Source organism: Heloderma suspectum, chromosome W (assembly GCF_057233095.1).
Source record: "Heloderma suspectum isolate Gila_16-S chromosome W, 16-S_ref, whole genome shotgun sequence".
In the NCBI taxonomy this organism is placed as follows: domain Eukaryota; kingdom Metazoa; phylum Chordata; class Lepidosauria; order Squamata; family Helodermatidae; genus Heloderma; species Heloderma suspectum.
This window is the reverse complement of record NC_139475.1, coordinates 61,276,104-61,291,914: the sequence shown is the minus strand read 5'-3', so window position 1 is coordinate 61,291,914 and position 15,811 is coordinate 61,276,104.

The window sequence follows — 15,811 nt, the reverse complement described above, 5'->3', positions numbered from 1 at the left end:
TTTGCCTCTGGACATGCCTGCTCGGACCCTCGTTTTGACTCTGGCAATGCCTGCTCAGACCCTGCTTGTGCCTCTGGCCAATCCTGCTCGGACCCTGCTTGTGCCCCTGGCCAAGCCTGCTCGGACCCTCCTTGTGGCTCTGGCCATGCCTGCTTGGACCCTGAATGTGCCTCTGGCCATGCCTGCTCGGACCCTGCTTCTGCCTCTGGCCATGCCTTCTCGGACCCTGAATGTGCCTCTGGCCATGCCTGCTCGGATCCTGCTTCTACCTCTGGCCATGCCTGCTGGAACCCTGCTTTTGCCTCTGGCCATGCCTTCTCGGACCCTGAATGTGCCTCTGGCCATGCCTGCTCGGATCCTGCTTCTACCTCTGGCCATGCCTGCTGGAACCCTGCTTTTGCCTCTGGCCATGCCTGCTCGGACCCTGCTTGTGCCTCTGGCCAAGCCTGCTTGGACCCAGCTTTAGACTATGGCTATGCCTGCTCGGAGCCTGCTTGTGCCTCTGGCCAAGTCTGCTCGGACCGTGCTTGTGCCTCTGGACATGTCTGCTCCGACCCTGCTTGTGCCTCTGGCCATGACTGCTCGGACCCTGCTTGTGCCTACGGCCATGACTGCTAGACCATGATTAAGGCTCTAGCCAGGCCTGCTCGGACCATGCTTGTGCTTCTGGCCATGCTTGCTCTGGCGCTGCTTGTGCTTCTGGCCATGCCTGTTCGGAACCTGCTTGTGCCTCTGCCCACTCCTACTTGGACCCTGCTTGTGCCTCTGGCCATGCCTGCTCGGGCACTGCTTCTGCCTGTGACCGTTCTGACAACCTGCTGGTTCCTGAACCTTGCCTGGTTGGTCGCTGCTTGTGCCTCGAGCCCTGCTCTTACCTGACCCCTGCCTGCTCGGACACTGAATGTGCCTCTGGCCATGCCTGCTCTGACCCTGCTTCTACCACTGGCCATGCCTGCTGGGACCCTGCTTGTGCCTCTGGCCATGCCAGCTCGGACCCTGGTTCTGCCTCTGGCCAAAACTGCTCAGACCCTGCTTGTGCCTCTGGCAAGCCTGCTCGGATCCTGCTTGTGCCTCTGTCCAACCTGCTGGGACCCTGCTTTAGCCTATGGCTATGCCTGCTCGGACCCTTCTTGTGCCTCTGGCCAAGCCTGATTGGACGGTGCTTGTGCCTCTGGCCATGCCTGTTCATACCTTACTTGTGCCTCTCGCCAATCCTGCTCAGAACCTGCTTCTGCCTCTGGCCATGCCTGGTCGGAACCTGAATGTGCCTCTGGCCTTGCCTGCTCGGACCCGTCTTCTACCTCTCGCCATGCCTGTTGGGACCTTGCTTGTGCCTCTGGCCATTCCGGATCGGACCCTGGTTCTGCCTCTGGCCAAGCCTGCTCGGACCCTGCTTGTGCCTCTGTCCAAGCGTGCTCGGACCCTGCTTATGCCTCTGGCCATGAGTGCTCGGACCCTGCTTGTGCCTCTGGCCATGCCTGCTGAGACCGTAAATGTGCCTCTTGCCATGCCAGCTCGGACCCTGCTTCTGCCTCTGGCCATGCCTGTTCGGACCCTGCTAGTGCCTCTGGCTATGCCTGGTGGGACTGTGAATGTGCCTCTGGACATGCCTGCTCGGATCCTGCTTCTACCTCTGGCCATGCCTGCTGGAACCCTCTTTTTGCCTCTGGACATGCCTGCTCGGACCCTGGTTTTGACTCTGGCAATGCCTGCTCAGACCCTGCTTGTGCCTCTGGCCAATCCTGCTCGGACCCTGCTTGTGCCCCTGGCCAAGCCTGCTCGGACCCTCCTTGTGGCTCTGGCCATGCCTGCTCGCACCCTGCTTGAGCCTCTGGTCATCCCTGCTCGCACCCTGCTTGTGCCTCTGGTCTTGCTCGTACCTGACCCCTGCCTGGTCGGACCCTGCTTGTGCCTCTGGCCATGCCTGCTCGGACCCTTAATGTGCCTCTGGCCATACCTGCTCAGACCCTGTTTCTACCTCTGGCCATGCCTGAGGGAACCCTGCTTGTGCCTCGGGCCATGCCTTCTCGGACCCTCGTTTTGCCTCTGGCAATGCCTGCTCAGACCCTGCTTTGGGCTCTGGCCAAGCCGGCTCGGACCCTGCTTGTGCCTCTGGCCATGCCTGCTCGGACCCTGCTTGAGCCTCTGGCGATGCCTACTCAGACCCTGCTTGTACCTCTGGCCACACCTGTTCGGACCCTGCTTCTGCCTCTTGCGACGCCTGCTCGGAACCTACTTCTACCTCTGGACATGCCTGCTTGGACTCTGCTTGTGCCTGTGAAACGTCTGACAGCCTTCTGAGTCCTGAACCTTGCCTGCTTGGTCACTGCTTGTTCGTCTGGCCCTCCTCGTACCTAACCCCTGCCTGCTTGGACCCTGCTTGTCCCTCTGCCCATGCCTGCTGGGACTGTGAATGTGCCTTTGGCTATCCCTGCTCGGGCCCTGCCTCTGCCTCTGGCCATGCCTGCTAGGAGCCTGCTTGTGCCTCTGGCCATGAGTGCTCGGACCCTGCTTGTGCCTCTGGCCATGCCTGCTGAGACCGTAAATGTGCCTCTTGCCATGCCAGCTCGGACCCTGCTTCTGCCTCTGGCCATGCCTGTTCGGACCCTGCTAGTGCCTCTGGCTATGCCTGGTGGGACTGTGAATGTGCCTCTGGACATGCCTGCTCGGATCCTGCTTCTACCTCTGGCCATGCCTGCTGGAACCCTCTTTTTGCCTCTGGACATGCCTGCTCGGACCCTGGTTTTGACTCTGGCAATGCCTGCTCAGACCCTGCTTGTGCCTCTGGCCAATCCTGCTCGGACCCTGCTTGTGCCCCTGGCCAAGCCTGCTCGGACCCTCCTTGTGGCTCTGGCCATGCCTGCTCGCACCCTGCTTGAGCCTCTGGTCATCCCTGCTCGCACCCTGCTTGTGCCTCTGGTCTTGCTCGTACCTGACCCCTGCCTGGTCGGACCCTGCTTGTGCCTCTGGCCATGCCTGCTCGGACCCTTAATGTGCCTCTGGCCATGCCTGCTCAGACCCTGCTTCTACCTCTGGCCATGCCTGAGGGAACCCTGCTTGTGCCTCTGGCCATGCCTTCTCGGACCCTCGTTTTGCCTCTGGCAATGCCTGCTCAGACCCTGCTTTGGGCTCTGGCCAAGCCGGCTCGGACCCTGCTTGTGCCTCTGGCCATGCCTGCTCGGACCCTGCTTGAGCCTCTGGCGATGCCTACTCAGACCCTGCTTGTACCTCTGGCCACACCTGTTCGGACCCTGCTTCTGCCTCTTGCGACGCCTGCTCGGAACCTACTTCTGCCTCTGGACATGCCTGCTTGGACTCTGCTTGTGCCTGTGAAACGTCTGACAGCCTTCTGAGTCCTGAACCTTGCCTGCTTGGTCACTGCTTGTTCGTCTGGCCCTCCTCGTACCTAACCCCTGCCTGCTTGGACCCTGCTTGTGCCTCTGGCCATGCCTGCTCGGACCCTGCTTGTGCCTCTGCCCATGCCTGCTGGGACTGTGAATGTGCCTTTGGCTATCCCTGCTCGGGCCCTGCCTCTGCCTCTGGCCATGCCTGCTAGGAGCCTGCTTGTGCCTCTGGCCAAGCCTGCTCGGACCCTGCTTGTGCCTCTGGCCACGCCTTCGCGTAATCTGCTTCTGCCTCTGGCCATTCCTGCTCGGACCCTGAATGTGCCTCTGGCCATGCCTGCTCGGACCCTTCTTCTACCTCTGGCCATAACTGCTGGAACCCTGCTTGTGCTTCTGGCCATGCCTGCTCGGACCCTGGTTTTGCCACTGGCAATGCCTGCTCAGACCCTGCTTTGTGCTCTGGCCAATCCTGCTCGGGCACTGCTTGTGCCTCTGGCCAAGCCTGCTCGGACCCTGCTTGTTACTCTGGCCATGCCTGCTCGGACCCTGCTTGTGCCTCTGGCCATGCCTGCTCAGACCCTGCTTGTGCCTCTGGCCATGCCTGCTCGGACCCTGCTCTAGCCACTGGCGATCTCTACTCGGACCCTGCTTGTACCTCTGGCCACACCTCTTCGGACCCTGCTTCTGCCTCTTGCGACGCCTGCTCGGAACCTACTTCTGCCTCTGGACATGCCTGCTTGGACTCTGCTTGTGCCTGTGAAACGTCTGACAGCCTGCTGAGTCCTGAACCTTGCCTGCTTGGTCACTGCTTGTTCGTCTGGCCCTCCTCGTACCTAACCCCTGCCTGCTCGGAACCTGCTTCTGCCTCTGGCCATGCCTGTTGGGAACTTGCTAGTGCCCCTGGCCATTCCCGCTCAGAACCTGGTTCTGCCTCCGGCCAATCCTGCTCGGACCCTCCTTGTGCCTCTGGCCAAGCCCGCTCGGACCCTCCTTGTGCCTCTGGCCATTCCTGCTCGGACCCTGCTTGTGCCCCTGGCCAAGCCTGCTCGGACCCTCCTTGTGCCTCTGGCCATGCCTGCTGGGACCCTAAATGTTCCTCTGGACATGCCCTCTAGGAATCTGCTTCTGCCTCTGGACATGCCTGGTCGGAACCTGAATGTGCCTCTGGCCATTCCTGCTCGGACCCGGCTTCTACCTCTGGCCATGCCTGTTGGGACCTTGCTTCTGTCTCTGTCCATTCCGGCTCGGACCCTGGTTCTGCCTCTGGCCAAGCCTGTTCTGACCCTGCTTGTGCCTCTGGCCAAGCCTGCTCGGACCCTGCTTGTGCCTCTGGCCATGAGTGCTCGGACCCTGCTTGTGCCTCTTGCCATGCCTGCTGGGACCGTGAATGTGCCTCTGGCCATGCCTGCTCGGACCCTGCTTCTGACTCTGGCCATGCCTGCTCAGACCCTGAATGTGCCTCTGGCCATGCCTGCTTGGACCCTGCTTGTGCCTGTGACCGTTCCGACAACCTGCTGGTTCCTGAACCTTGCATGCTTGGTCGCCGCTTGTGCCTCTGGCCTTGCTCGTACCTGACCCCTGCCTGGTCGGACCCTGCTTCTGCCTCTGGCCATGCCTGCTCGAACCCTGAATGTGCCTCCTGCCATGCCTGCTGGGACCGTGAATGTGCCTCTGGCCATGCCTGCTCGGACCATGCTTGTGCCTCTGGCCATGCCTGCTCGGACCCTTCTTGTGCCTCTGGCCTAGCCTGAACGGACGCTGCTTGTGCCGCTGGCCAAGCCTGATTGGACGCTGCTTGTGCCCCTTGCCATGCCTGTTGATACCCTGCTTGTGCCCCTGGCCATGCCTGCTCGGACCCTGCTTGAGCCTCTGGCCACGCATGCTCGGACCCTGCTTGTGCCTCTGGCCAGGCCTGCTCGGACCCTGCTTGTGCCTCTGGCAATGCCTGCTCAGACCCTGCTTTGTGCTCTGGCCAATCCTGCTCGGGCACTGATTGTGCCTCTGGCCAAGCCTGCTCGGACCCTGCTTGTGACTCTGGCCATGCCTGCTTGGACCCTGCTTGAGCCTCTGGCGATGCCTGCTCCAACCCTGCTTGAGCCCCTGGTGATGACTACTAGGACCCTGCTTGTGCCTCTGTCCATGCCTGCTCGGACCCTGCTTGTGCCTCTGGCCATGACTGCTCGGACCCTGCTTGAGCCTCTGGCCACGCATGCTCGGACCCTGCTTGTGCCTCTGGCCAGGCCTGCTCGGACCCTGCTTGTGCCTCTGGCAATGCCTGCTCAGACCCTGCTTTGTGCTCTGGCCAATCCTGCTCGGGCACTGATTGTGCCTCTGGCCAAGCCTGCTCGGACCCTGCTTGTGACTCTGGCCATGCCTGCTTGGACCCTGCTTGAGCCTCTGGCGATGCCTGCTCCAACCCTGCTTGAGCCCCTGGTGATGACTACTAGGACCCTGCTTGTGCCTCTGTCCATGCCTGCTCGGACCCTGCTTGTGCCCCTGGCCATGACTGCTGGGACCCTGCTTGAGACTCTGGCGTTGCCTGCTGGGACCCTGAATGTGCCTCTGGACATGCCTACTCGGACCCTGCTTCTGCCTCTGGCCATGCCTGCTCGGACCCTACTTGTGCCTCTGGACATGCCTGCTGGGACCGTGAATGTGCCTCTGGCCATGGCTTCTCGGACCCTGCTTGTGACTCTGGCCATGCCTGCTTGGACCCTGCTTGAGCCTCTGGCGATGCCTGCTCCAACCCTGCTTGAGCCCCTGGTGATGACTACTAGGACCCTGCTTGTGCCTCTGTCCATGCCTGCTCGGACCCTGCTTGTGCCTCTGGCCATGACTGCTGGGACCCTGCTTGAGACTCTGGCGTTGCCTGCTGGGACCCTGAAGGTGCCTCTGGACATGCCTACTCGGACCCTGCTTCTGCCTCTGGCCATGCCTGCTCGGACCCTGCTTGTGCCTCTGGACATGCCTGCTGGGACCGTAAATGTGCCTCTGGCCATGGCTGCTCGGACCCTGCTTCTGCCTCTGGCCATGCCTGCTGGAACCCTGCTTGTGCCTCTGGCCAAACCTGCTCGGACCCTTCTTGTGCCTCTGGCCAAGCGTGAACGGACACTGCTTGTGCCTCTTGCCATGCCTGTTGATACCCTGCTTGTGCCCATGGCCATGCCTGCTCGGACCCTGCTTGAGCCTCTGGCCACGCATTCTCGGACCCTGCTTGAGCCTCTGGCCATGCCTGCTCGGACCCTGCTTGTGGCTCTGGCCATGCCGGCTCAAAGACTGGTTCTGCCTCTGGCCATGCCTGCTCGGACCCTGCTTGAGCCTCTGGCGATGCCGCTCGACCTCTGCTTGAGAACCTGGCGATGCCTACTATCATCCTGCTTGTGCCTCTGGCCATGCCTGCTCGGACCCTGCTTGTGCCTCTGGCCATGCCTGCTCGGACCCTGCTTGAGACTCTGGCGATGCCTGCTGGGACCCTGAATGTGCCTCTGGACATCCCTGCTCGGACCCTGCTTCTGCCTCTGGCCATGCCTGCTGGAACCCTCCTTGTGCCTCTGGCCATGCCTGCTCAGAACCTGGTTTTGCCTCTGGCAATGCCTGCTCAGACCCTGCTTGTGCCTCTGGGCAATCCTGCTCGGACCCTGCTTGTGCCTCTGGCCAAGTCTGCTCGGACCCTTCTCGTGCTTCTGGCCATGCCTGCTCGGACCCTTCTTGTGCCTCTGGCTACGCCTTCGCGTACCCAGCTTCTGCCTCTGGCCATTTCTGCTCGGACCCTGAATGTGCCTCTGGCCATGCCTCCTCGGACCCTGCTTCTACCTCTGGCCATAACTGCTGGAACCCTGCTTGTGCTTCTGGCCATGCCTGCTCGGACCCTGGTTTTGCCTCTGGCAATGCCTGCTCAGACCCTGCTTTGTGCTCTGGCCAATCCTTGTCGGGCACTGCTTGTGCCTCTGGCCAAGCCTGCTCGGACCCTGCTTGTGCCTCTGGCCATGCCTGCTCGGACCCTGCTTGAGCCTCTGGCCATGCCTGCTGGGACCCTGAATGTGCCTCTGGACATGCCTGCTTGCAACCTGCTTCTGCCTTTGGCCATGCCTGCTCGGACCGGGCTTCTACCTAGGCCATGCGTGTTGGGAAGTTGCTTGTGCCTCTGGCCATGCCTGCTCGGACCCTGCTTGTGCCTCTGGCCAAGCCTGCTCGGTCCCTGCTTGTGCCTCTGGCCATGAGTGTTCGGACCCTGATTGTGCTTCTGGCCATGCCTGCTGGGACCGTGAATGTGCCTCTGGCCATGCCTGCTCAGACCCTGCTTCTGCCTCTGGCCATGCCTGCTCGGACCCTGCTTCTGCCTCTGGCCATGCCTGCTCGGACCCTACTTGTGCCTCTGGCCATGCCTGCTTCGACCGTGAATGTGCCTCTGGCCATGCCTGCTCGGACCCTGCTTGTGCCTACGGCCATGACTGCTAGACCATGATTAAGGCTCTAGCCAGGCCTGCTCGGACCATGCTTGTGCTTCTGGCCATGCTTGCTCTGGCGCTGCTTGTGCTTCTGGCCATGCCTGTTCGGAACCTGCTTGTGCCTCTGCCCACTCCTACTTGGACCCTGCTTGTGCCTCTGGCCATGCCTGCTCGGGCACTGCTTCTGCCTGTGACCGTTCTGACAACCTGCTGGTTCCTGAACCTTGCCTGGTTGGTCGCTGCTTGTGCCTCGAGCCCTGCTCTTACCTGACCCCTGCCTGCTCGGACACTGAATGTGCCTCTGGCCATGCCTGCTCTGACCCTGCTTCTACCACTGGCCATGCCTGCTGGGACCCTGCTTGTACCTCTGGCCATGCCAGCTCGGACCCTGGTTCTGCCTCTGGCCAAAACTGCTCAGACCCTGCTTGTGCCTCTGGCAAGCCTGCTCGGATCCTGCTTGTGCCTCTGGCCAACCTGCTGGGACCCTGCTTTAGCCTATGGCTATGCCTGCTCGGACCCTTCTTGTGCCTCTGGCCAAGCCTGATTGGACGGTGCTTGTGCCTCTGGCCATGCCTGTTCATACCTTACTTGTGCCTCTCGCCAATCCTGCTCAGAACCTGCTTCTGCCTCTGGCCATGCCTGGTCGGAACCTGAATGTGCCTCTGGCCTTGCCTGCTTGGACCCGTCTTCTACCTCTGGCCATGCCTGTTGGGACCTTGCTTGTGCCCCTGGCCATGCCTGCTCGGACCCTGCTTGAGCCTCTGGCCACGCATGCTCGGACCCTGCTTGTGCTCTGGCCAGGCCTGCTCGGACCCTGCTTGTGCCTCTGGCAATGCCTGCTCAGACCCTGCTTTGTGCTCTGGCCAATCCTGCTCGGGCACTGATTGTGCCTCTGGCCAAGCCTGCTCGGACCCTGATTGTGACTCTGGCCATGCCTGCTTGGACCCTGCTTGAGCCTCTGGCGATGCCTGCTCCAACCCTGCTTGAGCCCCTGGTGATGACTACTAGGACCCTGCTTGTGCCTCTGTCCATGCCTGCTCGGACCCTGCTTGTGCCTCTGGCCATGACTGCTCGGACCCTGCTTGAGCCTCTGGCCACGCATGCTCGGACCCTGCTTGTGCCTCTGGCCATGCCTGCTCGAACCCTGAATGTGCCTCCTGCCATGCCTGCTGGGACCGAGAATGTGCCTCTGGCCATGCCTGCTCGGACCATGCTTGTGCCTCTGGCCATGCCTGCTCGGACCCTTCTTGTGCCTCTGGCCAAGCCTGAACGGACGCTGCTTGTGCCGCTGGCCAAGCCTGATTGGACGCTGCTTGTGCCCCTTGCCATGCCTGTTGATACCCTGCTTTTGCCCCTGGCCATGCCTGCTCGGACCCTGCTTGAGCCTCTGGCCATGCATGCTCGGACCCTGCTTGTGCCTCTGGCCATGCCTGCTCGGACCCTGCTTGTGCCTCTGGCAATGCCTGCTCAGACCCTGCTTTGTGCTCTGGCCAATCCTGCTCGGGCACTGATTGTGCCTCTGGCCAAGCCTGCTCGGACCCTGCTTGTGACTCTGGCCATTCCTGCTTGGACCCTGCTTGAGCCTCTGGTGATGCCTGCTCCAACCCTGCTTGAGCCCCTGGTGATGACTACTAGGACCCTGCTTGTGCCTCTGTCCATGCCTGCTCGGACCCTGCTTGTGCCTCTGGCCATGACTGCTGGGACCCTGCTTGAGACTCTGGCGTTGCCTGCTGGGACCCTGAAGGTGCCTCTGGACATGCCTACTCGGACCCTGCTTCTGCCTCTGGCCATGCCTGCTCGGACCCTGCTTGTGCCTCTGGACATGCCTGCTGGGACCGTGAATGTGCCTCTGGCCATGGCTGCTCGGACCCTGCTTCTGCCTCTGTCCATGCCTGCTGGAACCCTGCTTGTGCCTCTGGCCAAACCTGCTCGGACCCTTCTTGTGCCTCTGGCCAAGCGTGAACGGACACTGCTTGTGCCTCTTGCCATGCCTGTTGATACCCTGCTTGTGCCCATGGCCATGCCTGCTCGGACCCTGCTTGAGCCTCTGGCCACGCATTCTCGGACCCTGCTTGAGCCTCTGGCCATGCCTGCTCGGACCCTGCTTGTGCCTCTGGCCATGCCGGCTCAAAGGCTGGTTCTGCCTCTGGCCATGCCTGCTCGGACCCTGCTTGAGCCTCTGGCGATGCCGCTCGAACTCTGCTTGAGAACCTGGCGATGCCTACTATCATCCTGCTTGTGCCTCTGGCCATGCCTGCTCGGACCCTGCTTGTGCCTCTGGCCATGCCTGCTCGGACCCTGCTTGAGACTCTGGCGATGCCTGCTGGGACCCTGAATGTGCCTCTGGACATGCCTGCTCGGACCCTGCTTCTGCCTCTGGCCATGCCTGCTGGAGCCCTCCTTGTGCCTCTGGCCATGCCTGCTCGGAACCTGGTTTTGCCTCTGGCAATGCCTGCTCAGACCCTGCTTGTGCCTCTGGGCAATCCTGCTCGGACCCTGCTTGTGCCTCTGGCCAAGTCTGCTCGGACCCTTCTCGTGCTTCTGGCCATGCCTGCTCGGACCCTTCTTGTGCCTCTGGCTACGCCTTCGCATACCCAGCTTCTGCCTCTGGCCATTTCTGCTCGGACCCTGAATGTGCCTCTGGCCATGCCTCCTCGGACCCTGCTTCTACCTCTGGCCATAACTGCTGGAACCCTGCTTGTGCTTCTGGCCATGCCTGCTCGGACCCTGGTTTTGCCTCTGGCAATGCCTGCTCAGACCCTGCTTTGTGCTCTGGCCAATCCTTGTCGGGCACTGCTTGTGCCTCTGGCCAAGCCTGCTCGGACCATGCTTGTGACTCTGGCCATGCCTGCTCGAACCCTGCTTGAGCCTCTGGCGATGCCTCCTCCAACCCTGCTTGAGCCCCTGGTGATGACTACTAGGACCCTGCTTGTGACTCTGTCCATGCCTGCTCGGACCTTGCTTGTGCTTCTGGCCATGCCTGCTCGGACCCTTCTTGAGACTCTGGCGATGCCTGCTGGGACCCTGAATGTGCCTCTGGACATGCCTGCTCGGACCCTGCTTCTCCCTCTGGCCATGCCTGCTCGGACCCTGCTTGTGCCTCTGGCCATGCCTGCTGGTTCCGTGAATGTGCCTCTGGCCATGGCTGCTCGGACCCTGCTTCTACCTCTGGCCATGCCTGCTGGAACCCTGCTTGTGCCTCTGGCCTTGCCTGCTCGGAACCTGGTTTTGCCTCTGGCAATGCCTGCTCAGACCCTGCTTGTGCCTCTGGGCAATCCTGCTCGGACCCTGCTTGTGCCTCTGGCCAAGTCTGCTCGGACCCTTCTCGTGCTTCTGGCCATGCCTGCTCGGACCCTTCTTGTGCCTCTGGCCACGCCTTCGCGTTCCCAGATTCTGCCTCTAGCCATTCCTGCTCGGACTCTGAATGTGCCTCTGGCCATGCCTCCTCGGACCCTGCTTCTACCTCTGGCCATAACTGCTGGAACCCTGCTTGTGCTTCTGGCCATGCCTGCTCGGACCCTGGTTTTGCCTCTGGCAATGCCTGCTCAGACCCTGCTTTGTGCTCTGGCCAATCCTGCTCGGGCACTGCTTGTGCCTCTGGCCAAGCCTGCTCGGACCCTGCTTGTGACTCTGGCCATGCCTCCTCGGACCCTGCTTGAGCCTCTGGCGATGCCTGCTCCAACCCTGCTTGAGCCCCTGGTGATGACAACTAGGACCCTGCTTGTGCCTCTGTCCATGCCTGCTCGGACCCTGCTTGTGCCTCTGGCCATGCCTGCTCGGACCCTGCTTGTGCCTCTGGCCATGCCTGCTTGGACCGTGAATATTCCTCTGTCCATGCCTGCTCGGACCCTGCTTCGGCCTCTGGACACGCCTGCTCGGACCCTACTTCTGCCTCTGGCCATGCCTGCTGGGACCCTAAATTTTCCTCTGGACATGCCCGCTAGGAACCTGCTTCTGCCTCTGGACATGCCTGGTCGGAACCTGAATGTGCCTCTGGCCATTCCTGCTCGGACTCGGCTTCTACCTCTGGCCATGCCTGTTGGGACCTTGCTTCTGTCTCTGTCCATTCCGGCTCGGACCCTGGTTCTGCCTCTGGCCAAGCCTGTTCTGACCATGCTTGTGCCTCTGGCCAAGCCTGCTCAGACCCTGCTTGTGCCTCTGGCCATGAGTGCTCGGACCCTGCTTGTGCCTCTGGCCATGCCTGCTGGGACCGTGAATGTGCCTCTGGCCATGCCTGCTCGGACCCTGCTTCTGACTCTGGCCATGCCTGCTCAGACCCTGAATGTGCCTCTGGCCATGCCTGCTTGGACCCTGCTTGTGCCTGTGACCGTTCCGACAACCTGCTGGTTCCTGAACCTTGCCTGCTTGGTCGCCGCTTGTGCCTCTGGCCTTGCTCGTCCCTGACCCCTGCCTGGTCGGACCCTGCTTGTGCCTCTGGCCATGACTGCTCGGACCCTGCTTGTGCCTACGGCCGTGACTGCTCAACCATGCTTCAGGCTCTCGCCAGGCCTGCTCGGACCATGCTTGTGCTTCTGACCATGCTTGCTCCGGCCCTGCTTGTGCCTCTGGCCATGCCTGTTTTTAACCTGCTTGTGCCTCTGGCCACTCCTACTTGGACCCTGCTTGTGCCTCTGGCCACGCGTGCTCGGTACCTACTTCTGCCTCTGGCCATGCCTGCTCGGGCACTGCTTCTGCCTGTGACCGTTCTGACAACCTGCTGGTTCCTGAACCTTGCCTGGTTGGTCGCTGCTTGTGCCTCGGGCCCTGCTCTTACCTGACCCCTGCCTCCTCGTACACTGAATGTGCCTCTGGCCATGCCTGCTCAGACCCTGCTTCTACCTCTGGCCATGCCTGCTGGAACCCTGCTTGTGCCTCTGGCCATGCCTTCTCGGACCCTGGTTTTGCCTCTGGCAATGCCTGCTCAGACCCTGCTTTGGGCTCTGGCCAATCCTGCTCGGACCCTGCTTGTGCCTCTGGCCAAGCCTGCTCGGACCCTGCTTGTGCCTCTGGCCATGGCTGCTCGGACCCTGCTTGTGCCTCTGGCCATGCCTGCTCGGGCAGTGCTTCTGCCTGTGACCGTTCCGACAACCTGCTGGTTCCTGAACCTTGCCTACTTGGTCGCTGCTTGTGCCTCTGGCCATGCCTGCTCGGACCCTGCTTCTACCTCAGGCCATGCCTCCTGGGACCCTGCTTGTGCCTCTGGCCATGCTGGCTCGGACGCTGGTTCTGCCTCTGGCCAAACCTGCTCGGACCCTGCTTGTCTCTCGCCAAGCCTGCTCGGACCCTGCTTGTGCCTCTGGCCAAGCCTGCTGGGACCCTGCATTAGCCTATGGCTATGCCTGCTCGGACCCTGCATGTGCCTCTGGCCACGCATTCGCGTACCCTGCTTCTGCCTCTGGCCATTCCTGCTCGGACCCTGAATGTGCCTCTGGCCATGCCTGCTCGGACCCTCCTTCTACCTCTAGCCATAACTGTTGGAACCCTGATTGTGCTTCTGGCCATGCCTGCTCGGACCCTGGTTTTGCCTCTGGCAATGCCTGCTCAGACCCTGCTTTGTGCTCTGGCCAATCCTGTTCGGGCACTGCTTGTGCCTCTGGCCAAGCCTGCTCGGACCCTGCTTGTGACTCTGGCCATGCCTCCTCGGACACTGCTTGTGCCTCTGGCCATGCCTGCTGGGACCGTGAATGTGCCTCTGGCCATGCCTGCTGGGACCGTGAATGTGCCTCTGGCCATGCCTGCTCGGACACTGCTTCTGACTCTGGCCATACCTGCTCGGACCCTGAATGTGCCTCTGGCCATGCCTGCTGGGACCGAGAATCTGCCTCTGGCCATACCTGCTCGGACCCTGCTTGTGCCTCTGGCCATGCCTGCTCGGACCCTTCTTGTGCCTCTGGCAAAGCGTGAACGGACGCTGCTTGTGCGGCTGGCGAAGCCTGATTGGACGCTGCTTGTGCCTCTTGCCATGCCTGTTGATACCCATCTTGTGCCCCTGGCCATGCCTGCTCGGACCCTGCTTGAGACTCTGGCCACGGATGCTCGGACCCTGATTGAGCCTCTGGCCATTTCTGCTTGGACCCTGCTTGAGCCTCTGGCCATGCCTGCTCGGACCCTGCTTTTTGCCGTTGGCCATTCCTGCTCGGACCCTGAATGTGCCTCTGGCCATGCCTGCTCGGACCCTGCTTGAGACTCTGGCGATGCCTGCTGGGACCCTGAATGTGCCTCTGGACATGCCTGCTCGGACCCTGCTTCTGCCTCTGGCCATGCCTGCTCGGACCCTGCTTGTGCCTCTGGCCAACCTTCTGGGACCCTGCTTTAGCCTATGGCTATGCCTGCTCGGACCCTTCTTGTGCCTCTGGCCAAGCCTGATCGGATGCTACTTGTGCCTCTGGCCAAGCCTGATTGGACGCTGCTTGTGCCTCTGGCCATGCCTGTTCATACCTTACTTGTGTGTCTCGCCAATCCTGCTCGGAACCTGCTTCTGCCTCTGGCCATGCCTGGTCGGAACCTCAATGTGCCTCTGGCCATGCCTGCTCGGACCCGTCTTCTACCTCTGGCCATGCCTGTTGGGACCTTGCTTGTGCCTCTGGCCATTCCGGCTCAGACTCTGGTTCTGCCTCTGGCCAAGCCTCCTCGGACCCTGCTTGTGCCTCTGGCCAAACCTGCTCGGACCCTGCTTGTGCCTCTGGCCATGAGTGCTCGTACCCTGCTTGTGCCTCTGGCCATGCCTGCTGGGACCGTGAATGTGGCTCAGGCCATGCCTCCTCGGACCCTGCTTCTGCCTCTGGCCATGCCTGTTCGGACCCTTCTTGTGCCTCTGGCTATGCCTGGTGGGACTGTGAATGTGCCTCTGGCCATGCCTGCTCGGACCCTGAATGTGCCTCTGGCCATGCCTGCTCGTATCCTGCTTCTACCTCTGGCCATGCCTGCTGGAACCCTCTTTGTGACTCTGGCCATGCCTGCTCGTACCCTGGTTTTGACTCTGGCAATGCCTGCTCAGACCCTGCTTGTGCCTCTGGCCATGCCTGCTCGGACCCTGCTTGTGCCTCTTGCCATGCCTGTTGGGACCTTGCTTGTGCCTCTGGCCATTCCGGCTCGGACTCTGGTTCTGCCTCTGGCCAAGCCTTCTCGGACCCTGCTTGTGCATCTGGCCAATCCTGCTCGGACCCTGGTTTTGCCTCTGGCAATGCCTGCTCAGACCCTGCTTTGTGCTCTGGCCAATCCTTGTCGGGCACTGCTTGTGCCTCTGGCCAAGCCTGCTCGGACCCTGCTTGTGACTCTGGCCATGCCTGCGCGAACCCTGCTTGAGCCTCTGGCGATGCCTCCTCCAACCCTGCTTGAGCCCCTGGTGATGACTACTAGGACCCTGCTTGTGACTCTGTCCATGCCTGCTCGGACCTTGCTTGTGCTTCTGGCCATGCCTGCTCGGACCCTTCTTGAGACTCTGGCGATGCCTGCTGGGACCCTGAATGTGCCTCTGGACATGCCTGCTCGGACCCTGCTTCTCCCTCTGGCCATGCCTGCTCGGACCCTGCTTGTGCCTCTGGCCATGCCTGCTGGTTCCGTGAATGTGCCTCTGGCCATGGCTGCTCGGACCCTGCTTCTGCCTCTGGCCATGCCTGCTGGAACCCTGCTTGTGCCTCTGGCCATGCCTGCTGGGACCGAGAATCTGCCTCTGGCCATACCTGCTCGGACCCTGCTTGTGCCTCTGGCCAACCTTCTGGGACCCTGCTTTAGCCTATGGCTATGCCTGCTCGGACCCTTCTTGTGCCTCTGGCCAAGCCTGATCGGATGCTACTTGTGCCTCTGGCCAAGCCTGATTGGACGCTGCTTGTGCCTCTGGCCATGCCTGTTCATACCTTACTTGTGTGTCTCGCCAATCCTGCTCGGAACCTGCTTCTGCCTCTGGCCATGCCTGGTCGGAACCTCAATGTGCCTCTGGCCATGCCTGCTCGGACCCGTCTTCTACCTCTGGCCATGCCTGTTGGGACCTTGCTTGTGCCTCTGGCCATTCCGGCTCAG